Below are 19253 nucleotides of genomic sequence, written 5' to 3'. Positions count from 1 at the left end.
CATTTGAAGAAAACCTGGTGATAAATATATCAGACATACTTTCAAATTAAAACAATACGGAAGGGACCATCTATTTTCCCTATATATAAAAGTTCCTCAGTAGGGGAAGAGATTGACCTTCATCGGTTAATGCTGAAATTGAAAGAAAATATTTTGCAACTAATGAGTAAGACAGTTTTGGAAAACCAAAATTACCACAGTAGAGGGAATTTTAACCAAAAGGTACTTTTAATCCTATAATCCAGAATTCTACGTTAGAGCAGTTTTATAGAGTTACTTTATAACAATATATAATAATACATTTCTCAAATGAGAAAACCTGAAAATGTCACAAATAGTGAGGCAAAATACAGCCATCCAAATACAACCATCCGAGCAAGCAAGTGCACATGTGATTATAAGGACTCAAGATTTGGAGGTATCAGGGAGACAATTGGAAGACACAAATAGTTATATGCACATTGATTTTTATAAACTTTGTTCTGCACTGAAAATCATGCTTTTCGTACAGTCTCTGAAGCTACTATAGGGGTCAGCACAGTTTCATCATATGCAAATACATTTGGATTAATTTGAAAAACATAAAATGTAATAAACATTCAATTCTATATGATTTTTTGAGTTAGGTCTGGTGCTCTCTAAATATGATAAATATTGTATCCACACCTAAGGATTACATTTACAATGGAGCAGAACAATTCTAAAACTAAATGGCTATTTGGTTTATTTGAACAATTAAGAACAGATTTCTTTTTTTACTAAGCCTATGGCTAGAAGAGATAACCTATTCTTAGCTTCCAGATCAAGATCACACCCATTAGATACAATAAAAGTGATTGCTTTTAGTCCATTTTTGCAATTTAAAGAAGATGATAAACCTTGCAAGAATCTTAAACTTAAAGACTAAATGTAAACAACAAAAATAAAGAGAAAATGTAATGAGTTTGGCTTTGTTCAAAGCAGCAAAAATACCTACAAAACATTTACCAAAACAAAAACGATCAAACCTTCTCCTTACTTAATACACATAATTACATACTCAACATAAGAACATGAAAAGAATTGTTAGGAATAATTGGAAAATATTTTAGTATGATCCACTCTTACATTAAACAGTTCTCTACTCCACGAAACCATGGTATGGCAAGAAACAAGCAATGCTGGGGGGGGGGGGGCAGAGTCCCTGATGACCTGGAAATCATTAATAGCAGAGCTGTTTGGGTCAGTACGAGACCCAACAGAACCCATGGAAGGAGTGACCATTCCACAGGATGAAGAAACGGAATGTGTAAAGTAATAGGCTCGAAATGGGGGGGGTGGGATAAGGGAAGCAGTGGCTGGAAGTAAGCAATATACAATGGAACTGTTGATCTATGCACTGCCTGTTTGGTTGAAATTAATAAAATGTTTTTTTAAAAAAAAACAGTTCTCTACTCCACCTGCTTCTGCATACAGAAAAAGTTAATAGAGTAATATGTCTGTGAAGGCTTTACTACTACTAAAGACCCCCAACTTCTCATGAAAGAGGCCCTCTTCTGTGTAATAATTGTTAACATTGCCATAACCTGGTTAGAGGAAAACAGTGCTCTGGTTAAGTGATTAAACTAAATCAATTATTGACACATGATAAGAATCCAGCCTTTTATGGGACTAGATTTCCATGTGGCATTTAGTGTGTAGGAGTGACAGTAGAAAGAGGCAAATTTGGATAGATGGAACAAACCAAATATTTGTAGAGAAATCACCTATGAGTATGCATTTTTTAAAACTACAACATAATATTGCACAAATGTAGTATGTAATATTTGTAATATTAAAGAAAGTAACATTGTCAAAAAGAGGAGGCAACAATCAATTAATTGATGGTGAAGAGAGGCGTTTTTTGGGATACCCTTTCTCTGAAACGGTTGAAATTGAAACAAGATTTATGTTTCCTTTAAGGATGTTGAAATTGAGTTTAGAATCCAGGACTGAAATGTACAATACAAGAGGGGGAAATGCATATAACAACTGTAAAGCACATTTGGCCTTGAACACCAGAGCATATTGGATTACATTTTTCATAACGTTTGAAAATGTTCCATTCAGAGATTTAATTGGAATATGCACAGGTATAATGAAACAAGCATTTGTAAACAATTTAAACATTCTGAGTTCCATTTAACTCTGTGTCATTTATTATTAAGTAATAACATGACTATAAATATATTGGACATAGCAAATCTGTTTTGACAACTACTATACTAATGCAAATCCAGAAAGATCAAACATTGCACATTTTTTACATATAAGGAGAACCATGTTTGTTAAAAACTATTCCTTTTAAATTTTTAATAATGTGGTACATACTCTCCATTATTACATATTTCAATGCACTCAGCACCAAAATGGTATTAAGGAAAGATCAAGTAATATATTTTTCAATAGTAATATTGGCATGCATGACAGACATATGGAGTTTCTACTACCCGAAACAAATTTAATTTCACAATTTTTCTATTCTAATATTGAAGTGCTGAAGTGTGGCGTAAGTGTAGTTGCACTGCAGTATGTGGTGCAACCACTGTGATAGTTGTGCCTACCCTGCCAACTGCGGAGAGACAGTCACCAGCATTTCCCTGTGGCGGCCACGTCTCCTAGCTGATCGGTGGAGCGGGGTGGAGACACTGAGGAAGGACCATCTTTATTTTAAAAAGGGCTGCACGCTCTTCGCTTAAGTGCAGTTGCACTACAGTGGAGCAAGAAGAGTGCTTCAACTGAGATTTTGCAAGGAATACTTCATGAATGGCAAGCCTGCTTTCCTACCTCATATGTATTTTTTGAGAAGGAAAAATGAGGTAGGGAAAGGAGATGCCATGGAGGTTAGAGCTCATCTTCCAAGTCGGGATAATAATGAGATCCCCATTACCTCTGTGGCTGAACTGATAAAAGAAGGCACCCTTCAGATAGGTTCACCACAAGACGTGTCTAAAGAAAGATGAAATGGTTATACTATAACATCTACGAACGCAAAACGGAGAATAATGCCATTTCTTTTCTCCAAACGCCTAGTGCTAGTTTGTGGGATCTCCCATCCAGTTATGCATTGCAGCTATCTTTGGATGGGGAAGCACAAGCACAAAGGAGGGAACGCCTACTTGTAAATTCTTTAGATGAGAATGAAGCAGCATTTCCGAACTCGCCCAATTCAGTGGCACGTTCCATGGGATCTCTATCTGACACACCTGCTCGTCAAGGAAGGATGTGGTAGACTCACCTGGGGAATACCTCATCCTCAGATTCTTCGTTAGGGTCTTATATAGAACCTCGATCTCATGATTACAGAGCCTTAAAATAATTGAGCGAGCCTTCTGAATCGGGGTTCAATTTTGTCTCAAATCTATTGCTTATGACTTAGTATGGAGGTAAAAGCACATACGGTTTTGCTGCAAACACTGGAGGAAAAAAAAAACAAGTGCTGTGGTGCCACAGAGCCTAACTTGGTTTGAACTACTTCCTTAACCAATCTTTTGATAAGGGAACAGGGCGATCACATTAGAATGTGGAGGTACACCTGTATACTCCAACTTTCAAGGCAGTTATGGAGGAATTCTTAACACTGTTCTCCCTTCCAGAGGTGGACAAACTTATAATAGCCTCAGCAGAAACACAAAATCCCCCAGCAGCTCCGGTGATATGCATAGAGGCACACAAACGTACAACTGCAAAACATTAGTGTCAAAGCAAGCAGAAGAGCAATAAAACAAAAAAACTATGAAAAGGGACGAACAATGGCTCAAAAAATGGAATAGATTTTTGTCTCCTAAAGAGAAAAATGTGTCTAAAAATACTACAGACACCCCTGTAACTAAAGAAGGACTATTATCGGAGGTAGGACCCACAGAGGAAATGGGCCTTTCACCAGAGATGTGCTCATTAAAAATGGTTAATAAAAAATAAAAAAAAAGAAGAGTGCCAGAAAGGAAAAACTAAAAATTTGAAAAAAGTTCGATCTTCAACAATCTGTCAATATGCAACCTAAGCAAATGGAAATGTCATGTGTTGTGGGCGATATTAATCCCTTAATGGAAATACGAAGCTCAGAGAATGAAAGATCCACATATCAACAGACAATAAAGCAAACTATCGTAGATATTTGAATGTGCTTAAAGGAAATATTCCAGTACTTTCATCATGGGAGAATGGGATGAAAAAGGGTAGCTCATTCTGTAATAACATCAAACTGGATCTGAAATCGGATATTGTGGCCGGTGCTCATACCTCCAGCAGCTGCCAGTCAAACCAGCTCTATGAACTGCAGTTCAGAGCAGGTGCCACTCTTCAATCCCTGCAAGACAAAGGATTGGTTGAAGAGCATTGGCGAGGGATTTTCCTCACTTACGCCATGGAGTGTGGATGAAGGCTGCACAACACTAGCATTAATGTAATCCTGCTCCTGTTAATCTGTTTTGCAGCCAAGCTTGGCCTTGCACCTGCAAATAAAGACCTTGCACTGCAAACATTGCTGTGGTGCGGATCGAACACACTGCAAAAAACAACATGGCCGATTACAGCAAGAGTGGTTATGCAGAGCGAATGAGCAGTGAAGGAAAGCTTCGTAAATTATAGCTGGGAGCTAGTTGCCAAGACGAAGCTGGGAGCCGGTGCCACGTGAAACCAGCATTGAAGAGAAGAGCAGCGCAATCATCAGAAAAGGAGAGCCAACACTTGAAGAAAGGGGAACTAAATCGCGCATCAACATGTGGCAACCAGGCACGTTTGGTTTGCTAAATTAGGTGAGCAAAGGAGGAGAACAAAGTATTTTAACAGGCTAAAACCAAATAGTGAGACGATATTTGAACGAAATTAAGTGCTGTTCAAGCAATAACAGGACGGTACGTGGCAAGCAATAAAATAATCAATTTTGGTGCAATCTTACTAAACCAAATGAAAGCAGGAGGACATGCAGACATCATCTGCTGCTGCCCCATTGGGTCTGGAGGCCTCAGAACCGGGCCTGTACAGAGTGAAGAGTTTAGGGGACTAGACCAAGTCGTAAGGAGTATTAAACTGATCAATTACAGCGGTCATATAGAGAGGCCTTATCATAGACCACTTACTCTTATGTGCATCACCACATAATCAGCAGCTGGGTGGACGTCCCCCCCCCCCCCCACTTTCTTTTGGGGTTGGCTGCAAGGCATACAACATCCAAATGCACACAGCAGGGGGCCACCCTCAAGCCTTACACCTGCCTCTAAATTCTGAAGCCTGTAATTCACCTGCAGCATTACCCTGCCACTAGGGGACCGTCCTCTGTTGGCAGTTGGAATCTCTAGACAACCAGGAACGGCCACAACATCTCTAATGCCCACTTAGCCGCTGGGCTCAGATCCAGTCTTCACAGCTCTTTGAGCTTCAAGTTGCCATTGCCACTACAATGAAATCGCAAGTGCCTTGTGACTGGTGATTTAAAGCACTTTCCTTGTATTCCAAGGAAGGGATCATCCCTCCTGAGTCGCCACCTTCCTCCACTGCTGCTGGAACAGCACAATACCTTGCTCATTGAATTGTGTAATGTTGTGTATCTGATTTGTCTGCGCCTTTCTTGCTGCTAGGCCGCCTGGTGAGTTCTTTGTGCTTCTTGTGTAGTTTCTCCAACTTTCTACACCTTACATCTCTCCATCATCTCCCTCCAGGTGCTCTCCATCTCCCTCATTTACTGTAACTGCTACTCTATCACCTATCCTACCTCTCTTTCGAAGCGTGGAAGGAAAATGTTCAAGAAAGATCTCTTGGTCTCCAACCCAGGCCTGCCCATCACCGACTCCTAGGCAGACTGTCACCCGACATCCTCTGTGTCGCTTCCCTCTCCGTACCTATGGACTCCCCATATGGTCTCAGTCCTCTTCACCTTTTTCTTCTTCGCCTATTCATTATTTGTTTTAAATGTATTGCGTTTTTAGAACACATGGTATGATCTGGCATTTATAAACGCACCTGTACACAAGTGTTTCTAGGCGCGAAAGTATTTTACACAACATTTCATCATTTAGTTCAACACTACATTAAAATTATAATCCCTAAAATCGTTAATTATAACATTTCCTAGACAGTCAAATAACTTCACAAAATTCATGCAGAAACCAACAAATGAAAACACACAAAAAGGAAAAACAAATTATTCACTTTCTCAAGCAATGCTCTGTCGAGTACCGTCACACAGGGCATCTTGTTCGTTATGAATCCCATCCACTGCACAACTCATCTTCACCCTGTTGTATCACACTTCCAATGTCAGAAAAAATTAATTTCAAAAATGTTACCAATGCTAAGATCAAAGTAAGTTGCAAAGTTGACAACAGCCTCGCCTATAAACTGTTCGATAGTACCTGTTCCGTCGAATGTATGAATGATACCAAACTCAAGATCCTATTGTTCCCAAACAGGGAACATTCCATTGTCAGATGAAAAACCGACTCCAGCAGGGCTATGGCACACATCCAACACTTGTGCAATTCTCTGGGTACACCAAGTTTGGGATTTATGGCCTCTAACCTTGGGAGACAGTTTAGGCAGAACTTAAAATACCAATCCCGATACATCTGTGAGGGGACTGTTTTAAAACACATTCTTTGGTCAGGTGGCGGAGTACAGAAAACGTATTTGCCCTTATATAGGGTCAATCTCCCCAAATCATGGATATCCATTATATCCCATCTTTTATTTTATTCTGTATCGCGTAATCGGACTCCTATACCTCTATACCCACCATCTTGGCAAATAGGTCCCATCTCTTAAGTTTCCTTAAACAGGGATTGTAACCCTTCAATAAGAGATCTTTTAAATGAGATCCAAGACTCATTTTGTCTGCCGGTATTAACTTGTTCAGTAGTGATCCACTTCTCTTGACGTAATGTGCCCACCATGAGATCAGCCCCAGCTCCAGCCTAGTGACACCGATTGGAATTGATTTTGGTAGCCCCAACGTGCGTTTTAGAAAACTACCCTCCCATACATCCAGAAATGTTCTATTGTTAAAGTTCACAAACAAGGGGGTCCTGGGAGTGTTTCTCTACCGGCCTATATCCCAGGTTAGAGTCTCCACCAGAGTCTTTAGCTCACCATCTTTCACAGAAGAGAAACATCCACTACATATCAGTCTTTGTCACCGAAATGCCAGGCAATTCTCTTCTGAACAAGAGTATCAACAGCAACCCCACACATGTTTCGGCCTGGTTAGGCCTCATCTGTGAGGTGGAGCTGTGCCTCTCTAAGAACAGTGAGCAAGGGTCCCACGTCTGGATTACCCTAATACCTTTTCTCTTCTTCGATTCATAGCATTCAATCAAAGATTTCAATGAATATGCACAGAACTTACTTTTAAGCCTCTTCATCATAGATTTACATCAACAAGTCTTATCCTCCATCTTAAGTTTACATTTTTTGAGGCAATAACAAACCCCAAATAACTCAGTGAATCAGCTCTTACTATTTCTTACGTTATTTAACTTCCACACCAGAGATTTACTTATCCTTTGGTTCGAGCAGGTCATGATATAGGATTTGCTTGCATTATTAACCAGTTGATTAATTTCACAGTAAATCTCAATACCACATAACATTCTTTGCAGACCCGGGGGGTATAGTCCATTAAAAGAATGTCATCTGCGTAAGCTATGCAGTTAACCTTAACCACCTGGGCAAGTATCCTGCCCCACATCCCACATAGTATAGGTTGAACTGAGTTTGGGCTAGACCGCCCCCCCTGGAGCACTCCCTTCTCTAAGCATAAACTGCATGACGAGTCTCCCAGGGTATTTAATCGGACCTTTGCAGAGTTGCCTGTAAAAAACATCTAAATCATATGTAACAGGCCTCTGTCTATCCCTAAACATTTTAGTTTCTTCCATAGTAACGTTATGTTAACATTGTCAAAGCCTGCTGATAAGTCTACTGCCGTCCCATATAGTGACCGGCCAAAATTCCTGCCAAGGTCCGAAATGCAGGCAGTGATGGCCAACCCACTGAATAGCGTTCCCACCCCCTTCTGAAACCCGTTTGCTAACAGGTTAAATCTATGGGTCTTCTCTACCCAAAACGTCGACTCCTTCAATACCAGCGTGGCAACATTTTTGAAGGAGTCATCGATTAATTAAACTGGGCGGTGGCTTATTGGGTTATCTCTGGAACCTTCTTGGAAAATGGGTACTAAGGTTGCTTATAACCAAGAATGCAGACATTGCCAGTTGAAAGTAATGTGTGTGTGGAAACAATCTAAACAAAACATCAGCCCACAAGGGCTATTCTTGTAGATTCCATTCATGACACCGTCCGGCCCACAAACTCTTGAATTCTTCAGACGCAGCTGACTTACTTCTGTCCAAATTGTGTGCTGCTACAGAAGCCATATTACATTTGAATTTGTTTGTAAAAATGTTCACCCACACCTTCTGAAACACAACAGGATTGAAATTTTAGATGGGATTCACTTTTGTTCGGAATCCACCAAATTCCCTGTACATCTTTTCCTAATAATTTTATGGAATATATCCTGATTCTTAGTAGTATAATTCAGGACTCTATGATTCTCATGCATAGCCTCTTTGTTTGATTCACCTCCCCTGATATTCTCTGTGCCTCCTGGGCTATCCTTAATCCTAATTATCACCCCCCCCACGCCGAATAATCAAAGGTTGTCTTCTTTTTGTCAGGTTCAGGAGATTTCTTAGGAAATTTTCACGATCTTCTGGTTTTTAACTTGCAGACTCATTTCATGTTCTTCAATCTTTTTCTACGTGGTGCTTATTTCCATCAATCTTGGTCTTCTCCGCTAACGTACTTCCCCCAACCGTCCCCTGTTCGCCGCATCAACCCCTTCATCCTGAACACCCTGACAGTCTATTATGATCGGAGTTGTACATTCCACATGATTGGTTCTCCCCCCACTCCCTGCTTTCTGCCCTCTTGCACAATATTTTTAGCACCCCCAGGCAGAGAAAGCCGAATTCATTCAAAAAAGCAGAGTTTGCTCAGACCTCATGTGCGACTGTCGTACAGGCGACAAAAAGATTGAATAACCACATCCAGAGCCGCCAATGTGCTTGTACTAGTCTCTGATGTTCAGAGTTTGGTTGCATCATTCCCCTAGAACGGGAGCGATGATCTGTCCTCTGCACTGGATACCTCAATCCGTAAGTCTCTATTTAAAGTTGGTGTGTCCGGTAGAATATAAATATTCCCAGCGACATACTGAGCCTTTCAGTCACACCCAGCACCTGAATTTCATTTTCCAGACTGATACAATCGCTCGTTGGCGACATATTAGCATGGTGTTCCACCTCCGTCAGTACCGGCCCAGTGACATCACATTCCCTGGTCTGCGCCAACTTATCCCTTGCCGATGGGGCACCCGAGATGAAGGAATTTGTCTGAAGGACCAGACTATAAAGTTTGTTTTACTCTGGGGGGAAGACGGTGGTCATTTTCCCTTGTTTGGGACAACTTGACGGAGTCGCATGTTGCGTCTGCGTTCTCTCCATTTCGTCATCCAGGGGGTAGCGTCTGCACTTCTCAGATTGTATGTTATTTTTACCTCCCATACTACATTTGAAGGTCAAGCAGGATGACGCTGCCCATAAAGACTCCTCGCCCCAATTGAAAGTTATTAGGTACTTGTTGCTATCTGGTAGTATCTGTAGATTGAAAGAGTGGCTCATAGGGATTCCCCCGCAGTCACAACTAGCACTTGGTATAAGTCACACAAGTCTTTTGCTCATCTTACCCCAACACGCTGTTCGTTCATCGAGCCAACTCACTGACGCTCACCGTCGCAGCACACGGATTGCTTTCACTCTGCAGTCCACCTCGTGGAGACTACCGATTTTGTTGGTTTGAGACAGAGCCTGTCTTGCTCCCTCTCTGAATCCATCAGGAGCACACACACACCTTCCTTAGCTGACTGCTTTCACTTCACCCATTAATGGTGGGACCAGATAGGAAGTACTCTTGGCACACTTCCCATCCTCAAGGTGCATCATTCATGTCTACCAGAATGGCACTGTCATGGCTGAGGGCTCTCAGCCCAGCCCAACCCGCCTCCTCCTCCTCAATAGGTGTCTTCCGTCTCTCACCAACCCCCACCCCTCTTCTCCTGCCACTCCTTCTGTCACCCCCCTGGTCCCTTTGCCACCACCGACTGGTGTACCACATCCCTATACCCCTCCTCTGAAGACCTTCAAAGGTGGCAACCAGCTTCACTTAGATACTCAACTCTCGCTCTGCCGTTCAACACTCCACTGACGTCGGTCACCTCCTTGAAGACTTTGACCTTGACGTTCTCGCTCTCACTGAGACGTGGTTTACTGCCAGCTCTGTCACTGCTTTTGACACACTCCTCCCTGAGGGTTACAAGATTCTCTCTAAGCCCAGGCCTAACCGGTCTGGAGGCAGAGTGTCCCTGATCTTCCCTGAATGAGTCCCTGCTAATATCACACCCACTTAGTCCTCCTCTTACTTCGAATGCCTAGTCTTCAGGCTCGGTTGTCTCTCCTATTCTCTCGCCACCATCTACAGGGCCCCTGGCCTATTTCCCTCTTCCTTTTGGAGTGATCTGACCTAATGTCTTCTCTCTTGGCCTAGACCTCCAAGTTTCTCCTACCCCGAGACTTCAATATTCACCTTCACTCTCCTAATCCTGCCACTGGATTCTTACACAGCCTTCGACTGTCTTTCGCTCACCATTCTTCCTTCCGGTCCGACCCACTCAGCTGGACAAACCTTGGATGCTCTTATCTCAGCGGACATCCCCATCTCCAAACCTCTCACTACACCCCTCTCCTGGTCCTCTGGGATTTCAACATGGTTTGAAGAAGAAAACAAACTCAAAAAATCACTAACCGAGCAACTCAAGACAATGAAACTACGCCAAACGGTTAAAGGAGCTACACACTCAGCGGGACACGCGCTTAACGCAATCTTCGCCAACAAAAACCTTATCACCAATGCACCACCATTACAGGTACTATGGAGCGACCACCTCATGATTCCATTTGTCATCATGCTACCAACTAAAGCAGCCAAGCGACCCATAAAACTTCTGACTATCATGAAAAGAAACTGGAAAACCATCAAAGGTAGCAACCTAATAGAACAACTTGATATCACAAAACCATCAACGACTAACCTAGACGAAGCCGACCTCGATGGAAAAACAGACCTATTTCATAAATGTAGGGCATTATCCCGGATCTGTGCGCTTCTTTTGGCAAGAATAAATATCCACACAATCATTTGGGTGCAAACCACTTGGGTTTTATTATTCATAAAACAGACATGGTGTCCATGTGTGGTCAGCCGACACACGTTTTCGCCCTCTATGGTCCTTATCAAGGCTGTTGTTTATAGTTATACATGTCAATGGGTGATATTTGTGATAGGTGACAGATAGTGACATATGAGTGAACATTGTGTATATACAAAGACTGAACGATTGTAATTGTGAAACATCCATATAAATGGTTTAAGCATAAATACAGTGGATGGCAGCCATGGTACCATACATATATATATATATACACATTGCAACCAAATAGTTCTCCCATGTTATCATGGGAGATAAGGAAGGGAGAAAGGAAGGTAGGGAAGTCAGTTAGTATTGTGTAATAATTGTTGGCGCTAGCCTACATTGGAGAGCACTGTTAGGTCCGGTCTTACCTAGTGTTTCGAGATATGGCCCAATGAGTCCTGGCCAGTTCCGTCCTGTGTAGGGGGTAGGAGTTGAGCTCCTGGTGTGGCCCTCTGTGGGCTAATATTGAGTCCTTGATAGGCTGGGAAAAGGGAAAGGTTGGATTAACCATGCACTTGCGCGTTCTCAATGTCACTGGACCTAGTAAGATTGTTGTTGTTTTTGTGTTCTCCCTTGTTTCCCCTCCCTTGCCTAGTCGCGCTCTGAAACACCTGTGTACGAGCGCGATACAAATAAAATATCATATATTATATATAGCTTGCCTCAGTGGTGTGTATTGGGCTGACCGTCTCATGTGCTACCTGGATGATTATGGTGGCTATCGGCGTGCCACAATAATTTGTTCTAAAAAAGAGTTTACCAGTTACTAAATAAGGGAGTGTCATTCTCACCGACCAGCCACAACAACTTCACGGATATACAAATTGACCTTTTCAGATTCACAAGAAAACTTAAGTTAAAAAAGATTTTTGCGACAAAAGAGACTATGTAAAAAGAGCAACATAGAAGGAGCCAACCAAGCACAGCAACACTTGCAGAGCTAAATGACATACACCTACTGACCACACTGGACCAGGAATGTGAGATACGAAAGGAGGAACTTATGGCACACCTAGAGATAGAAAATGTGACCATGAATATACCAGAACTCAAAATGAAATCTACATTTACACCTCAAATCTTTTCAGAGAACTATATAGATACATTCCAACAAGCCGTAATCGTGGACTTACATAAACTTGAGGACAGAGGCACTCCATATAAAGACCACAAGAGAAACCTCAACCAGGAAGAATTTACAGCATTAGAAAAACTCTGCAATGACAGACCTGATGATTAAAGAAGCAGACAAAGTGGGCAATATCGTGGTGATGAGCAAAGGAGATTACATTCAAATGGCCAACAACCACCTGAGTACCCCAGGCAGCTGCATCAAACTAGGCAATAACCCAAACCCAGCAATATTGAAAGAGCATTCTACACTACTACAGAAATACAAGAGTCAAGGCTTAATCTCGGATGAGGAATAGCAGTTCCTTTCAGTTACCAATTCCATCATACCAAAATCCATCAGGAATTTGAAGATATACCGGAAGGCAGACCCATAATGAGTGGAATTGGAGGATTAACGGATCTTCTAGCTCGCCACATCAACCATATAATTCAACCCTCAGTAACAACCATCCAAACATACCTAAGAGACTCCATGCATACTCTGAACATGCTGGAAGAAATTGTGTGGAAGTCAGGGTTCCTACTAACACTTGCTGTCAAAGCACTATATACTTCAATAGAACACCAACTAGCAATAGAGATTCTGGACTTTCTAATAAGATGAAAATCTGCTTCATACCATTCTATTCCTCTTCAATGGGGGTTACTATAGGCAAACAAAGGTATAGCAATGGGAGCTAGCTTTGCCCAGCACTGGTCAACTGCTTTATGGATGCTTATGAACAAAAAAACACCATGAGTAAAACGTGCTACACGCAACAGATTGTGGCATGGTATTGTTACATCGAAGATATAATACTAATTTGGAAAGGAACACAGGATGAGCTGGACCAATGTGTACAGTACCTTAATCAAACCAAGTTTGGAATAGAACTAACCAGCAACATAAGCACAACACAACTAGAATTTCTAGACCTTACAATAATGGTGATTGACAACCAACTCAGCACGAAAACCTACAAAAAAACAATGCAGTCAACTCAGTGCTTCACGCAACAAGCTGGCACAGAAGGTCACATACTGCAAGGAGAATACATCAGGGCAAGGTGCAACTGCAATACAAATGAAGCATTCAAATGAGGAATGCCAACTTCTGGACCAAAGATTCAGAGAAGAGGCTATAGTACAAACAACTTGCAACAAGGAAAAGAGAAGACTTTAGTAATGCAAAATAAGTCCCTACTAACGCCGAAAGAAAAGAAACAAAAGAAAGAATGACGACATCAGATTTGTAACGCGTTACAACGTGGACAAGTTACAGAAAATCTCGAAAAAACACTAGTCCCTATTCTTAATGGACCAAGATATCAGCGCAAATCTGACACCATATCTAAGGTCTTTCACCGAGTCCGAGGGGCGTGGCTTGGCGCCATGGCGGTCGGTTTGGCTCCGTAAGAGCTCCCGGCTGATGCCACATATTCACGCGAAATGCCCCGGTGATAGCGCACCCTGACAGAATCCAATAGGTGCGCCTGAAAGCTAAGACTATGCGGCGCACATTGAGCTGAAATTCATCGCCCGCCGGCACCTGGAACGTGAAGGTCCCTGGGTGTGAACTGGCGCTGGGTGCAACGGCAGCCAAAATGGAGGCTACCACCATATTATGCACCCAGAGGCGGCCACACATCCCGTAGTGCAGCTGGCCCCGAGACGAGGAAAGCGAGGGGAGCAGCGCCCGACCAGAGGAGGCACCAGCCGCGGCAACACTGAACGAGGATCCCCCTGCACACACTCACCCGAGGCGGCTGATGCCCAGCAAGCGGCGGACCCACTTCAGCCCCAGCGCGCGGGTGGGGGAACTGGACCTGACATACCCCATAGGAACTCCTCGAGTCCCCGACGCAGCACGGCGCGCAACTGCAGGCGGACCACAGCGACGATCCGGATCCAGCGCTGCAACCTTGGAAGGTATGTCGCAGTGAGGGCAGCCCTGAATTCCTTCCTCCCCTCCACGCTGGATCAAGGCTGGACCCCCCGCAGAGCTCCTTCCTCCCTTCGGAGCCGCGGGACAGCCCAGCGCGAAGGGCCCTAAGCCTTCCTTCCGACACCCACTGTCAGGCAAGCCCCGTGGCCTCTTCAACACAGGCCAGCACTGGCATCCATAATGCGGGACTCCTAACACCCAGTGCCTAGCAAGCCCCGGAGCCTCTCTGCAATGCAGCCCACCGCCTCAACTAAGCCACCAAGGAGTCAGACCCGGCAAGCCCCTGCACCTAGCAGGCAGAAGCACCTCGAACTCCCGACACAGCACAGCTCGCAGGCCACCACAGACCTGCAGCAACCAGCGGCCTGCAACAGTCAGCCACAGCGCAGCCCGGTGGTCCGGCAACAATGCTGCGAAATCTGCGGCAAGGCATCCACAGCGCGGGAAGGCACAACATAGAGAGGGTAAGAGCGGCCCAGGACCCCTTCCTCCCAGCTACGCTGGTCCAAAGCCAGATCCCCCACAAAACTCCCTCTCCAAGGGGAGAAGCAACTCTGAACCTACTGAGCACAACAGGGGCCCTGAAAGCCCCCCACCACAAAATAACCGCACACGAGCCGCAAGGCAGCCCACAGCGACTACCCCTAGCCCTCATACCGTCATTTCACGCTGAACCAGAGCCCAAACAAGCTCTAGAACCATCCCACAGCATGGCCCCCTATCTCAGCAGGGGCTTGGTCGCCGCACGACAGACCACTGGGGGTGAGGAGTTGCCGCCAGAACAAAGCCACCAACCGGAACAATTTGCACTGCAGCAAAGCACCCTCACACCCCGGAGGTTGGGACCAGCACCCTAAAACCCAGAGTATCCATCCACCCCCAACCACCAGAAAACCTCTGGCCACCCCTCACAGCCAGTCCCGGAAGCCGGGCCATGGAATCTCCTGGTCAACAACTCTCCTGGGGGGCTCCCCACAGGACCAGGAGCTGAATCACACCACCACCAGCCAAGAGACTACTGAGGGCCCCGACACCTCGCACCAACACCCATCGCCGACCAAAATCCAGGCAAAAGCTGGTCAGGCACAAGGCACTTGCGCACCCCTAGAGGCACCCTCAGAGACGGCAGACACCACCTGCTACACCCAAGCCTCAAAGCAACTAACCTCGGGTGAACACCAGGTCGCACCCCACAGTCAAACCAGGAGCTAGGCCGACAGGACAATAAAATCCTTGGTGGGGAAGCCACTACTGTGGTCCCACACACTCCGCTTCCCCCTCACACTGGAGTGACCCAAAGCCTGCGCAGCCAAAGCAGCCACATCTGCCCTCAGCCCTAAACCCGAGACTGCCGGACCAGCCGTAAATATATACGCTGCAAAATCAGCACATCACACCTCAGCCGGAAACTCGGACCTACACCCATCATGTCGAAAAAACTAGCGAAGCAGGCAGACATTGCTACTCTCCTAACCACCCCTGCAACAGACAGATCCAAGAAGGGGGAGCGCCTAGAACCAGGGGAAACCAACGCTGGGAGCATGCACGCAGAACCACCCCGGTCACAAAGTCTGACCTCCAGGACCTCCTAGCAGCATTGACCAAAGAATTTCAGAAGGGCACCGAGGAGGTAAATAGCATCATCAAAGTGCTCGATGCGAGGGTGGGGGAAGACAAGAACGACGGAGGCAGAAACCTCCCTGTGTGAGCACAGCTACGAAATTGAGAAGGGGCAGACAGGCTGAGCATACTTGAAGCCCGCTGCGAAGCACTCAAACTCAAGCAGGAGGAAATGCAGGAGCGCGGTGGGTCCACTCGCTCAGATATGGGAGAACCCAGACTTCACCCCAGGCCAAGGGCAAAACGCTCACCTGGTATCCACAGGGACGCCACCCAGCCGGGTTACTCGCTAGTATGCTTCTCAGCTTTGCCCTGATGTGGTCTGCGGGGAAGTTTCTGCCTGAAAATACAGGAGGACAGTGTTCAAGACTGACCGACTGGGGCAAGTATCCTCCCTCCACCCCCGTATGATTTCAGTCCCTCTGGCACCCTCTCCTCACCTTGTGGGAGAATTAGGCGTGCTCTCCGTCCTGCCTTCTTTGCAGGGGCGCATTGTTTTTCATGGGCGAGTGCGGTCCAGTTTCTTCACTGACGCAGGCCCGTTTGATATTGTTCAGGTAGGTCTTATTGCTGTTCTTTAGTTTTGTTGCTATCCTGCATGCCTTTCTTTGTTTAAAATGTCTCTTTTTTCTCCCTTAGGTATGCGGAGCTCCAGCGCGGCGAACTGGCTTGGTTGAGCCCCGCTGGTAAATGATGGCGCATTAAGAGCGCTATGATGCGGTAAGTAAGCACTATGCGCAGCGCTGCGAAGTGTTGCTTTTGATAACCTGTGTTTTCCCTCCTTGTAGGTCACGGTGTTCTTCAGCGCGAGTGGAATGTCGGAGTGGTGCCAGCCAAGAGGCGACCAGCCAGGTAAGCCTTTTGAGCAGTTCGTAATTTGTAAATGTTTCTACTGCTTTCTTTAATGTTGCCTCTATCTTCCTCTTTCAGGTCGTTCTGTCCGGGAGGTGTGCAGATTCGAGGAAGCTGTTCTCAGTAGCTGCGAGTGTTTAAAGATGAAGACTGCAGGTAAGATGCTGCTGCTAATGATGTTCCTTTTGTCTCCTTGCAGGTTCTGCTTCCCCAAGGTTCGAGGAAATAGCTGGACACGGTGAGCGTCACGTTGCAAGCTGCAAAGTAACGCGAAGCGTGTTGTCTTGCTCGGGTGTGGTTTAAATAGCCCCAACAAAATAGTCCAGGTAAAGTAGTCCCTAGGTTACCACACCCAAAACACTAGACCGCATAGCTTGGTTCTTAGGAACCAAGCTATGTGGATGCCTCCATGTTGGCTGACAATACAATAAAGTAGTTCCCAAGCACATTGTTTTTCATGGTGTATGAGCCTGGTCCCATGAAGGCTTTTGAAGAGGATGCCAGGCTCTAGGAGCCTGAGTCCTGACTCCACCTGGCCAATGGGTTTGCCAGAGGGGGTTTTGGGCGAGGGTCGTGACAGGAGGAGACTCAAATCACCTTCGAGGATTGCAAGAGAAAATTTGAGTACCGGAAACCGAGAGGTTTCACTACACCCAGCTCCGACATTGGTTGTCATATGACTCAATGAGAATACATGGGCATAGAGAACTGTCAGCACTGGAGCTCATGCTAATGACAACCCCACCCAGGGGGAAGATCTTCACCCTGTACAGACTGCTGGACAGGGCAGACCCCGACTCTAAGGAGCCCTACATGACACGGTGGGAGAGAGACCTAGGCCGAGAACTAGACAGGAACACCTGGGAGCGCATCTGGACAAGAACCCACAAGACCTCTAAATGTGTAACGAACAAAGAGGGAGCCATTAAGGTCTGTTACAGGTGGTATATGACACCAGAAATCCTTCACAAATGCAACCCCACTATCCTTCCACACTGTTGGAGGAGCTGCACGGACACAGGAACTTTGTTCCACCTCCTCTGGGAATGCCCGAAGGCAGAGAGGTTCTGGAGGGAGGTCCTGGAGCAGATGCGACAGATCACAGGCCTATCAATACCGTGGGACCCCGGGATTGTCCTACTGGGAGACACGGGAGAAGGACAGTTCCCGATGACCGGCAACCTGGCTGTCCTTTGCACACACCTACTGACCGCAGCCAAGATTTCAATCGCCAAGCTGTGGAAACTTCAGGTGTGCCCAGCAATCCCCGTGTGGTGGGTCAAATGCTGGGATATGGCTGCAGCAGAGAAAATTACAGCCATCCGCCTGGGCAACCAAAACAAGTTCCACAGCACATGAGGCCCATTCCTGGACTTTGTGGAAAGATTACCGGGAGTGGCCAGACAACCTCCAGCGCTCCGCTGGCGAACTAAAATGGACCAACATCCTAGCGTCCCCCTGGACCTGCGCACATGGCCGTCTACCCTATCACAACCACAGCACCCACACCCTGTAACTTCGTTCTGAGACTGACGCGACCCCTCCCTTGAACCACCCCGAAACTCTCCCCCCATTACTTTTTCCCCTTTCGTTTTGTCTTTTTGTTCTTTTTACCTCAGTTGAGGCATGTTTTTATTTTCTTGTTTACTATGTTCCGCTCAAAAGCATGTCACAAAGAATAATGAAGCACATTAAAAATATAACCACAGGATATACCAAATGTGGTACTTGCTCCATGTGTGGATATGCGTCAAAAACAGTAGCACAATTCACTAACTGCAAAAATATTTACCATTAACGAGCCCATTAACTGCAGCACGAAATTTGTGATTTATGCAATTGTCTGTGTATATGATAAGATATATATAGGCAGTACCATCAGGGAACTCTGCATCAGGATCCGAGAACATCTCAACAGTATACACTCGCAGGCTCCAAAGCGCCCCCTGGCAAACCACTGGCAAGAAACCACCGTGAAGACAAAAGGAAAATTCTTTTTGTGGGACTACAAACACTGAAGTTTGGTGCCAGGGGAGGAAACTGTGACAGCAAGAAGCTAGATTGATATGTAGATTCAGATGCATGAAGCACGGATTAAACACAGACCATGATTACAATGTATTCCTATAGGAATACAACGTATGTTTACAGGGAGATATGACATAGATTACTTACCGTAATAGCATTTCTGATGATTGAATCTGCTTAGATGCACATGCTGTGCATATAGTCTGACACCTAGTGGTAATCGTGGAGTAGTGCCTCTTTCTTTCAAGGGTTGAAAGGGGACGTCAACATGGGCGTGCCTGTAACACTACCCCTAACGTGGCGTGTAGGGTACCCAAAATCCCTCACGCGTCAAGATTCCTCTGATTGTATTTTTTGTGCCGTGAGGGA

The 19253-nt window shown here is 45.3% G+C and overlaps 1 protein-coding gene across 3 annotated transcripts in view; it reads right to left on the bottom strand.

Moving 5' to 3' along the window:
• Positions 1–19253, bottom strand: part of PRKCI (protein kinase C iota) — a 1761305-nt gene that overhangs the window by 321446 nt on the left and 1420606 nt on the right. The gene's annotated exons all lie outside the window — the stretch shown is intronic.

This window comes from Ambystoma mexicanum, chromosome 10 (genome assembly GCF_040938575.1).
Source record: "Ambystoma mexicanum isolate Mex_15411 chromosome 10, UKY_AmexF1_1, whole genome shotgun sequence".
Lineage (NCBI taxonomy): Eukaryota > Metazoa > Chordata > Amphibia > Caudata > Ambystomatidae > Ambystoma > Ambystoma mexicanum.
Note: the sequence above shows the minus strand (reverse complement) of the source record. Positions and strands in the feature narration are given on the sequence as shown.